This window comes from Tursiops truncatus, chromosome 5, assembly GCF_011762595.2.
Source record: "Tursiops truncatus isolate mTurTru1 chromosome 5, mTurTru1.mat.Y, whole genome shotgun sequence".
Classification (NCBI taxonomy): domain Eukaryota; kingdom Metazoa; phylum Chordata; class Mammalia; order Artiodactyla; family Delphinidae; genus Tursiops; species Tursiops truncatus.
In genome coordinates, this window is record NC_047038.1 from 108,920,380 (window position 1) to 108,943,292 (window position 22,913).

Below are 22,913 nucleotides of genomic sequence, written 5' to 3' on the forward strand. Positions count from 1 at the left end.
AGATTCTGCTGGTTTCTTTCATATGGATTCAGATTTTGAAGCACAGACCATTATTTTATTCATCTTTGCATCCCTAGTACTTGGCCCAGTGCCTATCATACCAATGCATATCTGTTGAAGGAATGAATCAGTGAATACTAACTTCTAATTCTATAGTTCATGATTCACTTCAGCTCCCAGCACATCTTCTTGTTCAAAGTAAGAGCCAAATAAATATTTGTTGAATGAATGAATTATTTAGAGTCATAAAAAGCCTAATAGTTTACTCAGGGATAATATCAATCTTTTTCTCAACCTGATTTGGGAGACAGTGATTTTCATCTGGACAATTACCTACTTGGTTCTGACAACTGTGGTCTTGGGTTTACAGAGGAAGTGGGGTCAAGGATATTTCCTCAACAAATACAAGATCTTGACTCCTATTGATCAGTTTTGGTCACCAACTATGTACATTTTCTTATTCTCCCTGATTATAGGATGATGTAGCAGGAATGTAAATGAAGATGATAGGGCAGTGTGTAGCTGGACTCAGAGTGGAAGCCAGATGGCTTTAATCCTGAAGGATTAAAACCTAAAACAATAATTAAACACTTTCTTTTTAAGGTGCACATACCAAACATACTCTTAATCATAATATTGAGTTTAACATTCAGAAGATAGATACAAGTATGCTTCACCCAACTGGGAAAATAATCCCTAAAGCATTATCCGTTGCCACTTTGACTATTAAAACCATAAAATAACATTTAATGAGTTTCTATGATGTGGTTGGTATCATGCTGCACGTTTTCTGAACATTTTTTCAGTTAATCCTCACAGAAACAACGGCACTACTGTTGGGTGGGTTCTCTTGGTGTCCTGTTACATAGATGGAGACATGAAATGATCAGCATTTAGAAACTTGCCCAAAGACACACAGACAGTAGGGGGAGGTCTGGCCACCTCCTGGTTTCCTATTAGGTTCGGCTGCAGTGGTTTTCCCCATCAGAACCAATGCCCTCTTTTAAAAGCAAATATCATGTAAAGTCTTCTTTAAAACACTGAAATGAAATTCACAGATAATATAACCTCCCTACACATATAATAAAAAAATTTTCCTGGCTTTAATATAAAAGAGAAATTCAAGGAAAGTAGTTTTTAATGAAATAATATGTATTTCCATCTGTAATGGCTAGAAGACATCGTAAAGTGGCCAGATGCTTACAGCCATCTGTTAAATCTTTATGAACATGTCAGCTATGGAAACAGAATACACCTGGCGTATCATATCGGCAACTCAAATATTAGCTGTGGCACTGCCACTAGTGAAAGGACTTTTCTAAAATGGTTAGGAACTTCTGGTAAAGTTTCAAACTAAACAAGGACAGTCTTCCTTCTATTTACACTCCGGAATATTTGGTTTACATGAAAACTATGCAGAAGACTTTGTGTTTACATGTAAAACATGAGATAATTATAGGCAGGCTGTTCATGTACATGAATGACCAGGGGGACATTGGAGGGTCATGAAGGATGAGAAGTAAGCTTTCCTTGTGCAGGATGGTTCCATACCTGGCAGGATGCCTAGGATTCTTGGCCCTCACACATTAATACCAGGAGCACCCTCCAAATCATTGTGAAACCCACAAAAACACCTCCACAAGTTTCTAAATTGCCCACGAGGGTGGTCCTGCCCCAGGTGGAAACTACAACTCTTTTGAATGCTCAGAAGAAACTAGCCTTGCAAAAACCGAGGGAAATTACCTAGTGCTAGATGAGCTAATGGAAAATGGGACAGAATTTTAATAATGTAATTAATTACTGAGTGGTATTTAAGAGTGAAAATAGAAATAGGGTCTAGAAAGAATGACATTTTAGGAATGAAGAATGAGCCCTTTCAGGAAGATGGATTCAGGGAAGACCTCTCACCTAGTCCCCACAACTGGGTCAGGTTCTCTTTTAATATCCTGTCATAGCATCCTGTACATCTGCTTTATAAGACTCATGACAATTGTCATTAAATAGGTAATTGTTGATGGCTTACTTAATGTCTGTCTCTTCCATTGAAAGATAAGTTTTAATACCTATATACTGAGTATCACATATATATACATATACATATATATATACACACACACATACATACATACAGGGTACCTTGTGTATAGCAGGGACTTAATAAGTATTTGTTTAAAGGTTTTGGAGGAGGATTCTGAGAAGTTTAATTGATAAGGCCTTGATTCTGGTAAATATATTTGAAGTCTACAAACTGATTTGTATATATCACGGTTCCCATTCTAGCAAGTGTTTGAAAGCTGGCTAATTAAACACTCTAGACATTTAGCAGTGGTTCTGCAAGCATAACTCTAGTGCCACCTTCTGCCAGGCAGAGAAATATGCTCAGGTTATTTGCATTCTGAGAATCTGGATTAGATGCTTGAACAGTTCTTTATGCTACAGAATTAATTAGATCTTTTTAAAATGTTAAAAATAATGGGGTCTTTAAATTCCCGTTTAAAATGGCAAATTTGAGGCAATCTATAAATAATGCTGACTAGAGTAAACAAAATTCCTATATTCAGTTGCTGAGATACAGGGAGTTTTCTTAAAGAAGAGAGAAGATTTAGAACTTTTTGTCTTACTCATTCAATGTCACTTTACATAGGTTTAAAAATTAATGATTACAAAACTGCCCCAGTTATTCTGAAAGAATATAAAGAGGTACATGCTCAGGAAGCAGCCTTGTGAGCAAAGTTCTCATTGAAGTTATCAAGAATATGGAGAGAACAGTTCGAACTTGAATATCTCTGAAACTATTTGGTCAGAAGTTCTGCAAATCAGTGAAGACTTTATCATAAAAGTAAAATCAATGTTTCTTTATACATACATATCCAATTTGAAATGTCCATTTTCTCTGGTAGGACAATATCTTCTTTGTATGGTGCCTGTTTTGTAATCTGTTATGCTATTTCACACTGCCTAACAATAATATCCCAATATTAGTATGGGTTAGGTAATCATATGTGACACTGTTATACAGCAGGTATCTTTTGTACTGCACAAATGGAGGAATAATTTTCGACTTTTAATCCAAACAGGAAGGGTCTGTTCCAATGGAAGGAGGATCAAAACCCTCCTCTCATATAGAAGCATAGAGCAAAGGCTGGCAAATTTTTCTTTCAAATATCAGTTAGTAAATACTTTAGACTTTGCAGGCCATGAGACCTCTATCACAACTACTGAAGTTGTAACTTGAATGTAGTCCTAGACAACGTATAAACAAATGAACATAGCTGTGTTCCAATAAAACTTTTTTACGAAAAGATACAGCGGGTTGGATTTGGCTTGTGGGTTGTAGATGTCAACTCTTGGAATAGACCACTGAGGCTGCAGCTTCAGAATGGACAACTCTTTGTCCTAAGAGAACCAGAGGGCCTGTTCCAGGAAGAGGCAGAGCTGCAGAACCTGGCGTGGCAGACTGCAGGGGAACAGGGCTTTCACAGTGAGTCAGCAGCTGCAGACTGCACTGATCAGCAAGTAAGCATGCAGTATAGCCATTCTCAATCTTTTTACCCAGATGGACCCTTGAAATAACTTTCAGGTCTCAGGGAACCTCTGCATAAAAATTACTATAGCTGCAGCTCAAGATACATTAACAGGGTCAGTAACTTGTAGATAGGATAATCCGAGCATAGTTGCCAATGATCTTTTGAATAGAGAATGCTATTTTCCTATGGATCTGCCTTTTTTGACCAGCCTATTAGCCTTTTTCTGTTTGGTTTCCCCTCTCCACCAAGCATATAATCCCCCAAAGTAAATCAGTAACTGTAGGTAGAAGAAATTCGGATTTTATCTCCTATTAAAAAAAAATTACCTGTATGATTGTGTGTGTGTGTGTTTTAACCTTATTGAATTAGGCCTAGGTATTAGTTTCCTAACTAATTCACATAACTAGTTTCCTGCCACTGTTAACAAATTACCACAAATTTGGTGGCTTAAAGCAACACAAATTTATTAGCCTATTATTCTGGAGATCAGAAGTTCAAAATGGGTCCACAGGGCTATGTTCTTTCTGGAGGTTCCAGGGGAAAATCCATTTTCTTGTCTTTTCCAGCTTCTAGAGGCTGCCTGCACACCTTCACTGATGGCCGCTTCCTCCTCCTTCAAAGTTAGCATCTTCAAATCTTTCTCTCTGACTCTAACGCCTCCCTCTTATAAAGACCCTTGTGAGTACGTTGGGCCTGCCTGGATAACCTAGGATAGTCTCCCTGTTAAGACCTATTTAAGATCTTAAATTTGATCAGTCTTTGCCATATAAGGTAACACATTAACAGGTTTCAGGGATTAGAAGGTGGACATCCTTAGGGACCTAAAAATCTAAGCAAAGACTTTTGAAAAGACTTTTGAAAGGCTATGAAAACATTCAACAAAATTCACCTCTAAGATGCATAATCCATGCAAGGTTTACAACAACAGCAAAGTGACAAGGGAGAAGCTGAGTCATGGTGCATAAGAATTCCTTCTTTAGAATAAAATTTTCCTTCTGATTTTCTGCTGTGCTGGTAGAGTTTGTTTTTTTGCCTAGGTCACTTTGTACGTGTAAGAGGTGGTTGGGGGCTAAAATTTGGAAGAGAAAGGCTGACATCGTTAATCTACTGTCCTCTACTCTGTGCAGTTCTGTGCTCAGCAATCATCGATGGCCTCCCATATTTCACATCAAAAACTGAGAGAATTATGGTCTTTTCAGGGTATATGCCCAGTAGTGGGATTGCTGGGTCATATGGTAGTTCTATTTGTAGTTTTTTAAGGAACCTCCATACTGTTCTCCATAGTGGCTGAACCAATTCACGTTCCCACCAGCAGTGCAAGAGTGTTCCCTTTTCTCCACACCCTCTCCAGCATTTATTGTTTCTAGATTTTTTGATGATGGCCATTCTGACTGGTGTGAGATGATATCTCATTGTAGTTTTGATTTGCATTTCTCTAATTAATGATGTTGCTGTGATAAAGTGAGAGAGTGGCACGGACATATATACACTACCAAACGTAAAATAGATAGCTAGTGGGAAGCAGCCGCATAGCACAGGGAGATCAGCTCGGTGCTTTGTGACCACCTAGAGGGGTGGGATAGGAAGGGTGGGAGGGAGGGAGATGCAAGAGGGAAGAGATATGGGAACATATGTATATGTATAACTGATTCACTTTGTTATAAAGCAGAAACTAACACACCATTGTAAAGCAATTATACTCTAATAAAGATGTAAAAAAATAAAAATAAAAAACATAGGCCAAAGGCCATAAATAAATGTTTGATATAATGTAATAAATAAATAAATGAATAAAATAAAAATGCAAAAAAAAAAAAAAAACTGAGAGAGAAGCTAACCAAATGAAATGCTCCTACACTGCACTGCTATATGGGGCAGAAAGACTTCCAAACAGATTTTAACTGGGCTGCTTGGTCACTGTCCATCACTATGCATGTTAGAATTGCATAACCTGCAAAATTTAAAAAAATCATGGTTTATATTTTTCATTCATGTTTCTCACAGAAACCCTAGCGACATATCACAGAATCCAAAGATTCTGTTGGGACCCCAGTTAAGAAAACCTGATAAGTGGTGAAAAATATAGCAGGAAAAGGGGAACAGAGAGTCCTGGGTGGGGGGTAGAGGGAGTTGCTGCTGACGTCTAGATCAGAAATAAATCATGAAGAAAAGAATGGTAAGCGAACGAGAGTGAATAATCTTGTTTTTAAAATAAAAATGGCATGAAATTTGGAGACAGAAATACATCTTGCTTTTGCAATTGAGGATTGTGTTGAATCTGTGGTTATAATAACACTTTTGAATACAGAGGCTTATCTCCAATCTTTCCTGAAATCCCACTAAAATGGGAGTAAAGAAATAAGTAACGTCAAAAAGGATGGGAGAGGACATGATACCAAATAAGAATTGGCAATGACAATTTGGAAGAGGAAACTCTGAAGCTGATCTAGCAGAACCTAGGAAGATGAAACCTAATGGAATACAGAGGGAGAAGTCAATGAGAAGAAAAATGACGAACACCATAGATCCCCAGAAACCAGAGGCAACAGATATCTCTGAAGAAGAGTGAGAGTGGGGCTGGAAAAAAAAAGATTGGTTAAAAACCTGTGTAAAGAATTATGCAGTATTAAAAACAAACAACCCAATCAAAAAATGGGCAGAAGACCTAAATAGACATCTCTCCAAAGAAGACACACAGAGGGCCAAGAAGCACATGAAAAGCTGCTCAACATCACTAATTATTCGAGAAATGCAAATCAAAATGAGGTATCACCTCACACCAGTTAGAATGGGCATCATCAGAAAATCTACACACAACAAATGCTGGAGAGGGTGTGGAGAAAAGGGAACCCTCTTGCACTGTTGGTGGGAATGTAAATTGATACAGCCACTATGGAGAACAGCATGGAGGTTCCTTAAAAAGCTAAAAATAGAACTACCATATGACCCAGCAATCCCACTACTGGGCATATACCTAGAGAAAACCATAATTCAAAAAGACACATGCGGGCTTCCGCCACTGCACATGGTGGCGCAGTGGTTGAGAGTCCGCCTGCCAATGCAGGGGACACGGGTTCGTGCCCCGGTCCGGGAAGATCCCACATGCCGCGGAGCGGCTGGGCCGGTGAGCCATGGCCGCTGAGCCTGCAGGTCCGGAGCCTGTGCTCCGCAACGGGAGAGGCCACAACAGTGAGAGGCCCGCGTATCGCAAAAAAAAAGAATTATGTATTGTTTGGCAATTACTGTATAACAAACCACTCTATAATGCAGTATCTTAAAACCACAAGCATTTTTTAATGGGTTTTTAAAAAAATTTTATTGAAATATAATTGATTTATAATGTTGTGTTAGTTTCAGGTGTACAGCAAAGTGGTTTAGTTATACATCCACATATATATTCTTTTTTTACATTCTCTTCCATTACAGGGTATTACAGGATATTGAGTATAGTTCCCTGTGCTATACAGTAGGTTCTTGTTGGTTACCTATTTTATATATAGTAGTGTGTTTCTGTTAATCCCAAACCACAAACATTTATTTAGCTCATGGTATTCTGGTCACCAGTGGGCTGGCTGTAGGACAGCCTTGTTTATGCATCTGCAGTCATCTGCCAGTTGGGTAAGGAGCTCCACTGATTGTGGCTGGGCTCTCTCATGTCTCTGGGACTTTGGCTGGTGCAGTTAGGCTGACTCAGCTCTGGTCTGTGTGGTCTCCCATCCTTCAACAGGCTTATTCATTAGGCAGAGGCAGGGTCTCAAGAGAAGTAAAAGCATGAAGCCTCGTGATGCAAAAGCTCTAACAGTTGCACGAGCATTTCTTTCACATTCTAGTGGCCAGAGCAAGTCAGAGACCAGCTCAGAGCTGGGGAAATAACTCTACATTTTCACGGGAAGAGTTACAACATCCTATTGCCAAGAATATGGCAAGAGATTATTGTGGGCATTTTTGTGATCTATTCTAAAGAAGCACTCAGATTTATTTTTCCTACCCTCCCTCTATAACCTGAACTGGATACTACTGACATTTTTAAAGTATTCAAAGAACAAAACCAAAAAAGATTGGAAATTAAATATATGATAGACATTTTAAACTTTCAATGAAAAAGTTGGAAAATAAATTTGAGGAAATCATCAGTGTGTTTGTTTTCAATTGCTGCATAAAAAATTACCCCAAGTCTAGTGGGCTACACAACACACACTTCCATCATATAGTTTCTCTGTGTTAGGAGTTCTGGCATGGTTTATTAACGTTCTCTACCTTAGGGTCACTCAAAGCTATGACACAAGTTTCACATGGGGCTGTGGTCTCATGAGAAGCTCAAGTGGAGAAAGATTCAATTCCAAGTATAGGTAGGGTGTTGGCAGAATTCATTTTCTTGCTGCTGTATGTCTCTGAGCCCCATTCCCCCCGCCCCCCCCCCCGCCCCCACCAGCTATCAGCTGCCTTCTGCAGGGGCAGAGGCCGTCTGCAGTCCTTAGAGATTACTTGCTCTTTCTTGTCCGGTGGGCTTCTTTAACATGCCTGCTTACTGCATCAAGCCAGCAAGGATAACCTCTCATTCCAGTTCGTTAAGATAATGTAGTCACCGGAGTGACTCCACTTTGCCATGCAATATAACCTAATCAAAGGAGTATATACCATCAAATCAGAGCAAAGAGACTAAGATAAGAACACTAAAGGATTGAATTGGTGGTCTAATATCTGATTAATAGTAATCTCAAAAAAAAAAAAGGGAAGTGAAAAATTGGAGCTGATAAAACTTTTAAAAAATAAATAAAAAAATAAAATTTCCAAGAATAGAAAGATGAAGTTCTAGATTGAAAGCATCTACTAAGTACCAAACACATTAATGGGAATGTCTGTACTTAAAACAAAGTACATCATTTTGAAACTCTGGGTGAAAAGAAGATCCTCAAAATGTCTAGAAAGAAAAAACTCAAGTCATATATAAAGGATCAGGATTCAGAATGGCACTGGATTTCTCAACAGCAACCCATAAATCTGGGAAACAATGAGAAGTGGCTTCAACATTCTGAATAAACATTATTTCCATTATTTGTTTGTTTGTTTTGTTTTTTGGGCCACGCCACATGACTTGCGGGATCTTAGTTCCCTGACCAGGGATTGAACCCAGGTCCCCAGCAGTGGAAGCACCGAGTCCTAACCCCTGGACCACCAGGGAATTCCCTATTTCCATTATTGAATTCAAGAGTCATCAACATTTTTTTTCCAAGGAGGGTTACAATAAAGTTTTTTGTTTTGTTTTGTTTTTACAAGCGAGTTAAAAAAAAATTAATCTCCCATGTATCCTTTCTCAGGGAGCTTCTGGAAATGTGTCCCACCAAAAGAAGGAAATAATTCAAGAAGAAAATAGGCGTGAGATCTGGGAAAGAGGAGCAACAACAGAGAACTCTGAAGGTGAAAGGAGTCCTTGGGTGATAGTGAATACATGTCCTAACATGACAGCTGCACAGCAGGCTGAGACTACAAATCCAGATTGGAGTGGGAGGATGGTGGGTTCTAGGACAAATATCTCCAAGAAAAAAAAAAAGAAACTGACAGATTGCTTAATGTTTTTATTACATTGAAAGGAATTTTACAGCTCTGCTGGAGAATTTTAGTGAGGGATTACATGGAAATGAATTACACAGATAAAAGAATTACATAGAAAAAGAACCCCCAACCCCCTCCCCCAATCAAGACTCTGAGGTGATGATTCACTCTAAGAAAAAGAAAAGGCTGTACATAAAAGGGAGTATAGTCATTGTATACCATAAGGCTCAACATTTACATACTCACGATAAAATATTGATTTAGCAAAAAATGCTATCTATTTTAGGAAGATGGCGGGGGGAGAGAAAGTATGTGTATATGTACATGTATATGTATGGTGTGTGTGTGTGTGTGTGTATGTGTGCATAGCTATGTAAATATAAAATTTGCTATTTCAACCATTTTTGACTGTATAATTCAGTGGCATTAGGTACAGTCACATTGTTGTGCAAACATCACTACTTTCCATCTCCAGAACTTTTTCATCTTCCCAAATTGAAACTCTGTACACATAAAACAATAACTCTCCATTCCACCCTACCCACTGCCATGACAACCACCATTCTACTTTCTGCCTTCATGGATCTGCCTCTAGATACTTCATGTAGGTGGAATCATACGATATTTGTCCTTTTGTGTTTGGTTTATTTCACATTATTGTCATCAAGTTTCATCCATGTTGTAGCATGTGCCAGAATTTCCTTTATAAGGTTGAATAATATTCCATTGCATGTATATACCATATTTTGTTTATCCATTCATCCATCGTTTGGACATTTGAGACATTTGGGTTGCTTCTACCACTTGGTTATTGTGAATAATGCTTCTGTGAATAGATATGTACAAATATCTCTTTGAGTCCCTACTTTCAATTCCTTTGGATATATACCCAGAAGTGGAATTGCTGGATCATATGGTAATTCTATTTTTAATTTTTTGAGGAATAGTCACACTATTTTCCATGGTGGCTGTATCTTTTATATTCCCACCAACAGTGCACAAGATTTCCAATTGCTCCATATCATTACAACATTTCTTATTTTTTTTTTTTGGTCTGTTTTGTTTTGTTTTTAATAGTAGCCATCCTCAGGGGTATGAGGCGATAGCTTGTGGTTTCACTTGCATTTCCCTAATGACTTAATGATCTTGAATATCTTTTCTTATGTTTGTTGGCAATTTGTAAATCTTCTTGGAGAAATGTTAATTTTTGTTGTTATTGTTGAGATGTAGGAGTTCTTTACATATTCTAGATATTAACCTCTTAACAGATATATCACTTACAAGTATTTTCTCCCATTTACATAGGTTGCCTTTTCACTTTGTTGATTGTGTTCTTTGATGCACAGAAGCTTTAAATTTTGATGTAGTTCATTTATCTATTTTCCTTTTGGTGTCATATAAAAAAAGCTCATTGCCAGATCCAGTGTCACGAAGATTTCCCCCTGTGTTTTCTTATAAGAGTTCTATAGTTTTAGTCTTACATATAGGTTTTAAATGCATTTTGAGTTAATTTTTGTATATGGTGCAAGCTTAGAGTCCAACTTCATTCTTTTGCATGTGCCATTTCACTTTTTAAAGTATATGTATGTATTACTTTAATAGAAATTTAAAAATCCGTAAATTAAAAAAATGAAAAAGCAGTGTATCACTTTTAGTCAGTATACAGAAATATGTCATGATTTGAAGCTCTAGTTTATTTGCTATGACACCTTCCTGCTCATACTCCTTAGATTATTGTGGGATTGGTGGTAGTAAAGCTTTAAGTAAGGTATTCAATTATTGTTTACCTTAAGTATTTTGTCATTAAAAAAATTGAGAATCCAAAACTTTTCTGTTTTGGAAGTGAGGCACTTAGGGCAAAAAGAAAACTGTTCCCTTCACTTCACTCTCAAAAATGTTTCTAGATTTTCCTTAGGCCCTTGACATTATGATTCATCACTGAAAATAAGTAACAAATGAATAAAAATGGACTGTAAAACTCAAATTATATGAAAAAGAGATCAAATACTATTTTGCTAATTAAAAACTTAAGTTATTTCACAGATTATTAACGTTGTTTTCCCCTTATATTATTATACTTCTCAAATAAGAGGATGGAATGATGAACTGGTAAAGAGGAGGAGAAGAAAGTGGGAGGGAATTAGATGCTTTGGGTACAGAAATCACTATTCCCTATACTTCCAAGAGGGATTGAGTTCTTTTTCCTAAATGATTTTCCAGAAGAAATATACTATATATTATTTAAAATTTGTTTGCAAGAGAATTCTAATTTTTCTGAATGTAATTGCCTATCACAAAGCCAATGAAATGTATATTTTAGGCCAAAGAGAAAATTGGTGTTGTTTCCACTACGTTGGTGGCAGAAACCAGGCAATTTCAAATAAATTTTATTTTTTTTAATGCAAAATTTTATTGCCAAGCTTTATGCCTAAAATCTAGACAATTACACTCCAGGATTTCAACTAATGAATACCACATGTTAGACTCAATAACTTCAGCTGCAGGGTAGAGAATACTGTGTTAAAGCCATTCAGATAATAAATAGCTATCTAGGTCCATTTCAGCTGGAGCAAGTCAACTGTATTGAACGTGAGTGAAACCTTAATCCTTTATAAGAACATACCCAATTGGCAGACACTTTGACATGTAATACACGTTAGTTCACCATTCCGCCCCCATGGAATCATTTTATCCTTTGCCTGGGTCTGCATTTACTGCGAGCCCATCTCCAACCTCCTGAATCTGTCTTTGGGGTATCACTTACATGTACTTACAAAACATACATTTTTAAACAGACACATGAATGAGAATGGCTCTAGTTTTTCGAAAGTGTTCGTTTGTCATTATTTCTGTTTGTTTTACAAATATTACACTGCTTTCTTCTTCCCTCTGGGACTGCCTCTGGGTTCCCTTTCCCCATCCTTGGGACTTTGACAACTTTCCCCTCTTTGTTTCTAAAGTCTTATAAAAACAGAGGAAAGAGAATATTACATGTTAGTATTGGACACAAAGGACACCTGGGGCTTGCTTTGGCTCCAGAATTTTTTTAAAAACTCAAGAAATGAAGAGAGATAGGCAGATCTTTCTCTGAGAGGGCTGCCCTGCTGTAGGGATTATTCTCCTGGGACAAAGTCTTGCTTTTTGAAAGCTGGCCTTGGGAAGCAGCAACAGGAAATGCAGAAAGGAATAAATCTGTCAGACTCATTTTCCTTTCTGTTTTACAGTGGAGTTGTTTTTGTTTTCTTCCCCCTCCCCTTGGATGAAAGCCAAATTTCCCTGTGGCTGGTACGAATCCCTTAACCAGAAACAGTGAGGGGCCGGTTGGGGGGCAGCGATAGAGAACCACAAGGCTCTCCAAGTCCTGGCTGAGACACAATTTTCTCTAACCATAGTGATGAGGGGAATTTCAGACTTTTAAAACATGGTTACTTCCTTAACCAGCATTTCTATCATACTTTTTACCATGTTATTATAAATTAATATCATTTTGTTCAAATTTTGAAATATATATTATATAAGTTATAAATATTTTAAATATATATTATAATATTATAATATATATGAATATTGTGTAATATTTTATGTATATTTCAAAATTCAAACAAAATTAAATTATATACATAATTATATGATACACATATAATGAAGAAATACACAATAATGAAGAATATTCTTTGGGCTATGTATTCATTACCTTATACACATCAACACTAGTCAAAAACAATTCTAGAAGATATTTAGATCACCATTTTAAAACGGAGAAAACTGGATTAATGAGGGAATGAGACTGGATAAAGTCTGCAAAAGTACTGGGGAGGTGGGATTCCACGAAGCCCTTTAAGATGCAAGTGCATTTCTTTTCTCTCCATCAGTGGTTTCTAAATGGGCCTCCAAGGAGCTCTTGGAGTTGCCCTGCTGGGGGAGGTCAAGTGAGGGTTCAGCTCACCCCATCGTGACCCCTCCCCTCCAGAACACCACCAAGGTTTACCTGTTTTATTTGTTTATGCTTCTGTGTGACATTTTGAAGGATAATGGATTCCAAGTCCTCTCTCTTCTCCTGTTTTAAGACCTCTGTGCTACCCCATGCTTAGCAATAATTTAGGTAGTTTCAACATGGAGCAGATCTTTGCCTTTTACAGAATGACTCTTTGACGCTTGTCTCATTTGTTAGTGACCCTGTGGTCATTTGAAATTTTGCTGAAGCACAAATCTGAACTTCAGTGCTGGGAGGCTGCTTGGGAGCTAGTCAATTAGCTTAGTGAGAGAGCCTGCTTTAAAACGTAGACCTGCAGCTCATCTTGGCTTTGCTGTTTATGGTAAGCTGGGCAGATGGTATCATCTTGGTTTTAGGTCAGGGGTTAGCAAACTTTTTCTATAAAGCACCAGATAGTAAATATTTTACGTTTGGCAGGCCACACAGGATCATGGTTGAATCTTCTCCTCACACACCCTTTTTTTTACAACCTCTAAAAATATAAAAAATATTTTTATGTGGAGAGAGTTCTTAAAAAAATAGTCCAAGGGGGCTGTATTTGGCCCATGGGCATGGCTTGTCAACCCCCCTTTTTGGTAATACTATCCTTACTTTTAACATTAAGCATTATAGCTCAGAGAGGGGAAGTAATTAACCCAGGTCACACAGCTCATCACTGTACCTTATGTTATAATCTATTTCTTAAAAGATTTCCTTTCACATTCCTCAGAAAAGTAGAAACAACAGTTTTTTTGGTTGTTGTTGTTTGTTTTTGGTTTTCATTGTCATTTTCCTTGAACCTCTTACTACAAGAAACACATCCATGAGAATGGCCCCATTTCTTAGAATCCTGATGAAAAGTTAATACGAAACAGAACATAGAACCCAGGTTTGGTACCAGAATTTTGGTCTTGCAGGTGTCAGGCAACGACACTGATTCTAACAAACATCTCATACCTGGGAATAAAGTCACTTTTAAGTAAACTGCATTCAGTTAACACATACTTTTGTTCACCAACCCTTAAAAACAAATTTAACAACATCAAACAAAAATTCCAGGCAAGGAGGTTCAGGGAGGAGCACGACACCTGGGAGCCTCCCTGAAACACCAGCCTCTAGCCTAAGCTTCAGAGTTTTTGTAGGTCACTTGTTCCCTCCCCTGGAAGCAGGGATGAGATGACGAGGGAATTGAGGCTCCTTCCTGAACCTGGTGGCTGGTTCGGTTCTCTGTAAGTGGGAGACAGTACTGCTCAGGGGTGCAAAGCCTGCCTGGCCTATGCCCGCTTCCTGGGTCTATATTACTTCACCGTTGTGTCACTGGGCAAGTTACTGAATCTAAATATTCTCAATGTCTTCTCCTATGTACCTGGGACCACGGCAGCATATCCCTCACATACTATGTGGATTCAATGAGATAATATACGTAAAGCAGTCAGCAGCAAGTGGGCGCAAGTGTCAGTGCCTGTCTTTGCCGTTGCCACCGCTTCTTCCCAACAGGTACACTAGCAGGCCTCCCGGGCTGGCCCGCTTCAGACAGGCTTTTCAGCTGTCCTGTCTGCTTGACTTCCAAATACGGCTTCATCCCTTTATCATCATTGTTGGTTTATTGTTTTTGGATTTTCCAACCTCCATATTCTGGGATCTCAAGACCAGACTGATGTCCTTTATTCCCAGTCCCAGTTCCTGCACTCCCAGAGGGAGTTAATGAAATTGAATTAAGTTAATATTTAGGTTAATTAAACAACCTAAGAACATGTAGTCAGGCTCCGCTAGGACACACATGCGTAGAATATGCATATGCCGCATAGAATGGCATAAGTGATAGAGGACATGGGAAGATTATCCTAGAAATGAGATGTGTGGTAGATTGACACTGGGCGAAATTGGAAGACTGACGGTAAGAGGCCGTGTTAGTAATTTAGATTCCAGAGCAGGGTTCCCCAGACTGCCAAATCCTAAGCATTACCTCGGGTGTTTGGAACCTACAGATCCCCAGGCTGCAGCACAGACCTACTGAACTGGAGTCTGGAAGAGGAGAGCCTGGAATCTTTAGTTTTAAGAAGTCTCTCCAGTGAGTCTTCAGATGAGAAGTTTTGGAAATACTGTGGCAACGCAAATGCTAATGTATTCAGACAGAGAAGCAGGGATGAGAACTGTTCCCATTAACTTTTAGGAGAAACAGCTGCTACCTCAGAGGACTTCAGGTGAAGCAGGTGCTTGGAGGCCCTTCTGGATGCCTGGAAGCTGCAAGACCCTGTAAGAGGCAAATTTGCTCTTCTGTTCTCTGGGTGAATATAATCTCTTTCTCTGTATATTTGGAGTATTGTGGTTTCAATCCCTACTATACATTAGAAGCACCTGGGAAACTTAAAACATAGTAATTCCTGGACTCCATTCCAGACCAATTAATCAGAACCTTTTCAATTGGGACCCTGGCTTTTTTTTTTTTTTAATTCCTTAGTCATTCAGATGTGCCCAGAATAGAGAATTACTGCCTCAAGCACCTTGTGTGTACCTCTTGTATTCTAGGTATTATTTTTATTTTCAAAATAAACTTTATTAAGAATTTTACATGCACTCTGTTCTAGTTGTTTTTATACGCCAATTATCTTTTAAAGGTTCAAAACATATGCTTTGGTTCATACCAGCTTGGGGGATGGGTATAACTGTGAGAAGAGTAGGTGCTTGGTTTTCTCTCCCTGTATTGTGATTATACAACAAGGCTTAAGATAGTGGCTTGGAACTGTTTTTATTTTTATCTTTTTTGTTTTTTTTTGCGGTACGCGGGCCTCTCACTGCTGTAGCCTCTCCCGTTGCGGAGCACAGGCTCCGGACGCGCAGGCTCAGCGGCCATGGCTCACAGGCCCAGGCGCTCCACGGCATGTGGGATCTTCCCGGACAGGGGCACGAACCCGCGTCCCCTGCATCGGCAGGCGGACTCTCAACCACTGCGCCACCAGGGAAGCCCTTGGAACTGTTTTTAAAAGAGAAAAGCCCTTTCCTCAGAATAACCAGAAGCTGTACATATAAACCTCACCTGTCTGGGTCCTCACAGTGGTTGCTGAGGAGTTGCAAGAGGGCCCCCGTGGGGCCTTGAAAAGCCCTGTTTGAAGGAACAGTTGGACACAGGAAAGCTCTCAGCCCGACCCAAATCCTCTTCTGCGAAGAGTCCCAGACTGTAGGGAGTAGTATTCCTTAATGCGTGTTGCCTCCCAGGGGCTCTGGCCATGCTTCTGGGCGAGTCCAGCTCTGATGAATCACTGGCCACTGCTGTTGGTCTCTATCCTGTTTTCCACTTTGTAGCTCCAAGTCCTGTGAGGCATTCCGGTTGGTTAAGTGATGACTAAAGATGTCATAACAATTAAACCGTGAGGGCTTTTATGAAATCCACACCTTGAAAAAGTAAGCCCCCCGAATGGTTATGTCCTTTTAAAATGATAGAACCTTTGAAATATCAAAATGGCTGGAGACTTGACTTTTTCCTTCCTTTCCTATTGACCGTTTACTTTAATCTTATACATTCAGATTGTCTTATTGATTTCTAAAATACTAGGTATTTTGAAGCAAAGAATGTAATTATTCTCAAAGGTTAGGTGGCACCTATAAGCATGCCCTTTGGAAGGCTGGAAATATGAACACCAAATCCACGTTAACTGAAGAAACAGGAGCCACTGGGTTAATAAAACCAATGTCAAAGAGGTTAATACCACCTCCGCCAGCAGATTCACACATCTGCTTAATGGACCAGGGCTGGCAACTGTCACACTGAGACAAAGCAGAAACAATATGTACATTTCAAATTGAATGTTTTGACCATAAAACTTACAGCTGAAGCAACTTTCTATTTACTATCACTAATAGTGTAGCTTCCCTTTGTCCTTCCCGCCAAAATAGGCTCCACCAAGAGGAGTCAACGGTTTTTTGTCAATAATTTTCTTTTATAATGATTGTGTTTCAGCTGCCAGTTGTAGCTACTTTAACATCCTTTATGTCCCATGTTGTTCCTTATTTTCTGAGGTGATGAGGCAATGACTTTGTTTATGCTGATTTGAGAAAAGCTAGGACATGTGTTGGTATTGTTATTAAGTAGTACAACATTCATTAACCGTCCGATGAAAATCAGCTTATGAAAAACAGGAGGTTACATGTTTCAGATGTTGAATCAGGCAATCAACCTTTCACAGATCCAAATGGAAAGTACATTATGATTTCATGCTTCACTTTTTCTCTCACTTCCTATAGCTTTAACATTTTTAAAAATGAAACTTCAAATGCTGTTTTGTGTCCTACTGGTAAGTTTTTGTAGTAATTAGTCCCAGCATGACAGTTTCCTTTGTTTTCCGGTGTGCAGGCCTGCTTCTACTTTACAGCCAGGTGTAGCTTGGCTAGGTGGAGGTGGGGCCTGCGTTGGGCTCCTCGGAGACCCCTTACTTCCAACGTGGGGTGGAAGGCATGTAGATGGCGTGGATGTTCTGTGAGAAAGGCTGGTAACTTTGCCAGGAATGTGGATGCAGTAGGGGAGGGGAGTGGGGGGAGGTAATCTTGAAACTAAAGGCTGCCGAGTGGACCACTTGGCCTGGAAATCAAAGCCCCATCTCAGGAGGGATGTTCAGCTGAGAAAAGGGCTCGGGCTGATGTTGCTAAATCAGCAGGGAGGGCTGCAGAGTCCTGAGGGAACGCAGAGAGTGGATGTCAGCAGGGTGAGTCTGACCTGGTGCATAAAATACACCCTCACCTCTGAGGTCGGTAAGGACCCAGGGATACCCCAGTGTCACCAGAAGAATGCAATTTTCTTTACTGCATCCCAAGATGCCACCTTGGGGAAGAGGAGGGAGGGGAGGGAAACATTCTGAAAGACTGAGTTTTATCTGAGGAGAACTACTGCAAACCAAAAGCAGGCTGCTTAATGAGAAGTGACTGGATATTATTTTTCAGCGAGTTTAAAGTTCTCCTTTACCCATAAAGAGGATGGGGGTTGGTAAGCTAGATTAGATAACAGAAAAATATAGAAACTATATTTTCTTTGTATATCTCAGCGTAGTGTGAATAAATTGTGCCCCACTTACAGATACATAATTTGTCAAACAGAAAGAAGTGACCTTATAAATTTGTTTCAAGAACAGATAAAGATTGGTATTACTCAGAGGTGATGACTTGGTAACTCAGGAAGTTCTTAAGATGCTGTATTTTCGCACCTTTCAATTTATTCATTTTAGAGATTGTAACAGATATTGAGACATGGAATGTATTATCCAGCCCCTTCCTTTTGCTCCTTCTCATGTCTCTCCAAGTGTTCTTCATCTCCGTCCCTTGCTCAGAGAGTGGTATGTCATTAAGCATGGGAAACAGGCTTTCCACTGCAGTGACCACATCGTGGGGCCTCAAAGGAAAAGTTCCTTTTGAACACACTTAATAAATGACTCTCTGAGGCAGGACATCAGGAAAGATCCCACATATGTAACAGCAGATGATAAATTCTGGTAATTTACATCCATAGGTCACTCTAAGGACATTTCTGATTTATGACTTTGAACTGAGAAAAATCTAACTCAATTCAGAATCTTAGGCAAAAAAGCACAGAAGTAGCGCTCATGTCTGCCATCTGGTGGAAATAAGAGGGAAGTACAAGCCATACCTTTAGGACTGAATGCAATTAAGATTGTAAACAGTCTTCCTGATGCCTCTTGTTAAAATAAAATTCTTAAAGTCAGAGAAAAACAATTCCTTGAATTCTAAGTTTTGAAATGTAAGAATCTCCCTCATAGGATTTTTTTTTTGCAGTTGATTTTTTTTTTTTTAATTAATGTACGTTTGGTACTTGAAAACAGGAGGGGCTGGAGTTAATATCGATAAAATAAGGATAAGAATGATACTCTCATGCTGGTATTTTCTTCTTTATAATTAAATTCTCTTTTGATGAAAATGTGTGGGAGTCAACTTAAAGAAGCAGAAATTTTCCTGAGGTTTAGAGTAAGGTTTGGGATTACAGAGCAATGAAATTCAGGGTCAGAGAGGGTGGCCATCATAATTTTGGTGTTCCTGGGACTGAGGGGTTTCCCAGAATGTAGGACTTTCCGTGCCACAACGAGGAAAGTCCCAAGCACTGGGATAGTCGGTCACCCTGGTACATTTTACCAAAAGAAGCTGTTTGGAAGTGGTGGTTTCAAACTGCATAAGGCAAAGTTGGCAAAGGGTATTTGCAAATATTTTCTACTCTTTCTTTTCACTTAATCTGTGTTAATTCTCAGCAGATTTGTGCTTTTGTAAGAGTACAAGAGAGCCACTTTCTGATACACTGGGAAGGTGGAGGCAAACTTTCTATACAGGGGCATCTGGTGCTGACTCGGCATTCCTCTATTTTCTGGGAGAGTTTGTATAGGATTGGTATTATTTTCTCCTTAACTTTTTTTTTTTGGTTTTATTTTCCTCCTTAACTTTTTCACACAATTAATCAGTGAAGCAATCTAGGCCACTGAGCTTTGATACACCAATGAGCTTTGGTAGTTTGTATCATTCAAACAATTTGTCCATCTTAATTCTTGAACTTATTGGCGTAAGTTGTACATCAACTATACTTCAGTAAAAGAGAATATAATACAATATTATTAACAACAATCACCATGCTGCACATTAGGTCCATAGAACTTATTTATCTTATAACTGGAAGTTTGTACCTTTTGACCACCTTCACCCATTTTCCCAGTCCTCGTTTCCCGCTTAGCCCCAGTTGTCTCTGGCAACTACCAATCTGATCTCTGTTTCTGTGAGTTTGGTTACTTTAGATTCCACATACAAGTGAGATCACACAGTATTTATCTTTCTCTGTCTGACTTATTTCACTTAGCATAATGCCCTCAAGGTCCATCCAATGTTGTTGCAAATGGCAGGATTTTCTTCTTTTTTATGGTTGAATAATAATATTCCTGTGTGTGTGTGTGTGTGTGTGTGTGTGTATGTGTGTGTGTATACATACCACGTTTTCTTTATCCATTCATCCATCAGTGGACACTTAGCGGTGTTTCTGTAGCTTGGCTATTGTAAATAATGCTGCAATGAACATGGGAGTGCGGATATCTTTTCAAGATCCTGTTTCATTTCCTTTGGATATATAGTCAGAAGTGGACTTTCTGGATCATGTGGTACATCTATTTTTAATTTTTTGAGGAAACTTCATACCGTTTTCCATGACTGTACCAATTTACACTTCCACCAATAGCGCACAAGGGTTCCCTTTTCTCCACAACCTTGCCAGCAATTGTTATCTCTTGTCTTTTTGATAGTAGCCATTCTAACAGGTGTGAGGTGATATCTCACTGTGGTTTTGATTTGCATTTCCTGCTGATTAATGATGCTGAGCATCTTTTCATGTATCTGTTGGCCATCTGTATGTCTTCTTTGGAAAAATGTTTTCATGGTCCTTTGTCCATTTTTAAGTTGGATTTTTTTTTTTTTTGCTATTGAGTTGTATGAATTCCTTATATATATTTGGATATTAACCTCTTATTAGATATGTGGTTTGCAAATATTTTCTCCTGTTTTGTAGGCTGCCTTTTCATTTTGTTGATGATTTGTTTTGCTGTGCAGAAGCTTTTAAGTTTGATGTAGCCACTTGTTTGTTTTTGCTTTTGTTGCTTGTGCCTTAGGTGTTATATACAAAAAAAAGATCATTGCCAAGTCCAATATCAAGGAGTTTTTCCCCAAATTTTCTTCTAAGAGTTTTGTGCTTTCAGTTCAGTTCTCCACTGAGTATTTTTGGCTCCCTTATCAAACATCACTAGACTGGTTTCAGGTCTTACGTTTAAGTCTTTAATCCATTTTAAGTTAATTTTTGTGGGGGGTGTAAGATAGGGGTCCAGTTTTATTCTTCTGCATGTGGTTATCCAGTTTTCCCAGCACCACTTATTGAAGGTATTATACTGTTCCCACTGAGTATTCTTGGCTCCCTTGTCAAATACTAGTTGACTGTATATGTGGATCTTATTTCTGGGCTCTTTATTCTTTTCAGTTAGTCTATATGTCTTTTTAAATGCCAGTACCATACTGTTTTGATTACTATAGCTTCATAGTACAGTTTGAAATCAGGAAGTGTGATGCCTTTAGCTTTGTTTACTTTCTCAGGATTGCTTTGACTATTTAGGGTCTTTTGTGGTTCCATACGTATTTTAATAATAATAATTCTTCCAATCCATGAACATGGGCTATCTTTCCATTTGTTTGTGTCTTCTTCAATTTCTTTCATCCAAGTCTTATAGTTTTGAGTGTGGAGTTTTTCACCTCCTTGGTTAAGTTTATTCCTAAATATTTTATTGTTTTTGATGCTATTGTAAATGGGATAATTTCCTTTATTTCTTTTTCAGATAGTTCATTGTTAATGTATAGAAATGCTACTGATTTTTGTATGTTAATTTTACATCCTGCAACTTTACTGAATTTGTTGATTATATCTAACAGTTTTTTGGTGGAGTCTTTAGGATTTTCTGTATATAAAACTGTGTCATCTGCAAATAGAGACAACTTCACTTCTTCCTTTCCAATTCTGATGCATTTCATTTCTTTTTCTTACCTCATTGCTCTGGCTAGGACTTCCAGTTCTATGTTGAATAGAAGTGGTGGAAGTGGACACCCTTGTCTTGTTCTTGATCTTAGGGGAAAAGCTTTCAATCTTTCATCATTGAGTATGATGTTAGCTGTAGGCTTGTCATATATGGCCTTTATTATGTTGAGATATGCTTCTTTTCTACTCAATTTGTTGAGCATTTTTTGATCATGAAAGGATGTTGTATTTTGTCAAATGCCTCTTCTGCATCTACTGAGATGATCATATAATATTTATCTTTTAGTCTATTAACCTGGTGTATCACATTTATCGATTTGCATATACTGAACCATCCTTGCATCCCAGGGATAAATCCCACTTAGTCATTTAATGTACTACTGAATTCGGCTTGCCAATATTTTGTTGAGAATTTTTGCATCTATATTCATCAAGGATATTGGTCTGTAGTTTTCTTGTAGTCTTCTTTTCCTTATCTGGCTTTGGTATGAAGGTAATGCTGGCCTTGTGAAAGAAGTTTGGGAGTATTTCCTCCTCTTCAATTTTTTGGAAGAGTTTGAGAATAATTGACATTAATTCTTTTTTAAATGTATGGTGGAATTCATCAGTGAAACTAACTGGTCCTTGGCTTTTTTTCTTGTTGTTGGTAGATTTCTGATTATTGATTTTATTTCCTTACTTGCTAATGTCTCTTCAGATTTTTTGTTCTCTTATGATTTAGTTGGTAGGTTGTATGTTTCTAGGAATTTATTTCTTCCACGTTATCCAATTTGTTGACATATAACTGTTTATAGTTATTTCTTATAACTACTATGTATAATCTTTGTATTCCTGAGGTGAAAATTGGAATGTCTCCTCTTTCACTTCTGATTTTTTTAAATTTAATTTTATTCATTTTTTTTACACAGCAGGTTGTTTTATTTTGAATTTTATTTTATTTATTTTTTTATACATCTGGTTCTTATTAGTTATCCATTATATACATATTAGTGTATATATGTCAATCCCAATCACCCAATTCATCACACCACCACCAACCCTGCCATGTTTCCCTCTTGGTGTCCATACATTTGTTCTCTACATCTGTGTCTCTATTTCTGCCTTGCAAACTGGTTCATCTGTACCATTTTTCTAGATTTCACATATATGCATTAATATACGATATTTGTTTTTCCTCTTTCTGACTTACTTCACTCTGTATGACAGTCTCTAGGTCCATCCATGTCTCTACAAATGACCCAATTTTGTTCCTTTTTATGGCTGAGTAATATTCCATTGTATATATGTACCACATCTTTATCCATTC